Source organism: Sapajus apella, unplaced genomic scaffold (assembly GCF_009761245.1).
Source record: "Sapajus apella isolate SASKATOON/1434 unplaced genomic scaffold, GSC_monkey_1.0 scaffold50, whole genome shotgun sequence".
Taxonomy (NCBI): Eukaryota; Metazoa; Chordata; class Mammalia; order Primates; family Cebidae; genus Sapajus; species Sapajus apella.
The window spans coordinates 13,887,457-13,888,562 of record NW_022436990.1 but is presented as its reverse complement, the minus strand read 5'-3'; the positions used below and the strand labels follow the sequence as shown (position 1 = coordinate 13,888,562).

Sequence of the window (1,106 nt, the reverse complement as noted above, 5' to 3'; positions counted from 1 at the left end):
ATATATTTTTAAAAGACAATTTTGATTGCTGATTAGAGTGTGGTTTAAGTATAGTAAGAGTAGAAGGAAGAGAGATCAATTATCTGACTATGACAAAACGTTCAAGAAAGAGATAATATCTCTAATAAGAATCAGAAGGGAATAAATGGGTAAATTTGAGATATCTTTGGACTTCAAATAAATAAGATTTGTTTAGAAATGTAGGATGAGTGCTCGGTTTGGCAGCACATATACCAAAATTGGAATGATACAGAGAAGATTAGCATGGCCCCTGCACAAGGATGACGAGCAAATTCGTGAAGCATTCCATAGTTTTAAGAAGAAACCAGCAGCAACCCTTACTGTTCTGCAGCCCCTGCAGGTGCTTCGCAGGCAAGCAGGGTCTGGAGTGGACCTTCAGCAGTCCTGCAGCAGAGGGGCCTGGCTGTTAGAAGGAAAACTAAGAAACAGAAAGAAATAACTTCATTGTCAACAAAAATGACGTTCACTTACAGACCCCATCGGAAAGTCACCAACTACAAAGACCACAGGTAGATAAATCCACGAAGATGGGAAGAAACCAGTGCAAAAAGGATGAAAACACCAAAAACCAGAATGACTCTCCTCCAAAGGATCACAACTCCTCACCAACTAGGGATCAAAGATGGGTGGAAAATGAATCTGATGAATTGACAGAAACAGACTTCAGAAGGTGGGTAATAACAAACTTCTCAGAACTAAAAGAACATGTGCTAACCCAATGCAAAGAAACTAAGAACCTAGAAAAAAGGTTAGATGAGATGCTAACTAGAACAAACATCTTAGAGAAGAATATAAACTACTGGATGGAGCCGAAAAACACATCACGACAACTTCATGAAGCATACACAAGTTTCAATAATTGAATTGACCAAGCAGAAGAAAGGTATCAGAGATTGAAGAGCAACTCAATGAAATAAAATGAGAAGGCAAGAATAGAGAAAAAAGAGTGAAAAGAAGTGAACAAAGCCTCCAAGAAATATGGGATTATGTGAAAAGACCTAATCTATGTTTGATAGGTGTACCTAAATGTGACGGAGAGAATGAATCCAAGCTGGAAAACACTCTTCAGGATATTACCCAGGAGA

The 1,106-nt window shown here is 38.4% G+C and overlaps 1 non-coding gene across 1 annotated transcript; it reads left to right on the top strand.

Annotated features, from left to right (window-relative positions):
• The first annotated feature begins 209 nt into the window (after positions 1 to 209).
• LOC116526394 lies at positions 210 to 316 on the top strand. The gene has a single exon (XR_004258132.1). It is a non-coding gene; the product is annotated as a U6 spliceosomal RNA (small nuclear RNA).
• The last annotated feature ends 790 nt before the right edge of the window (positions 317 to 1,106 follow it).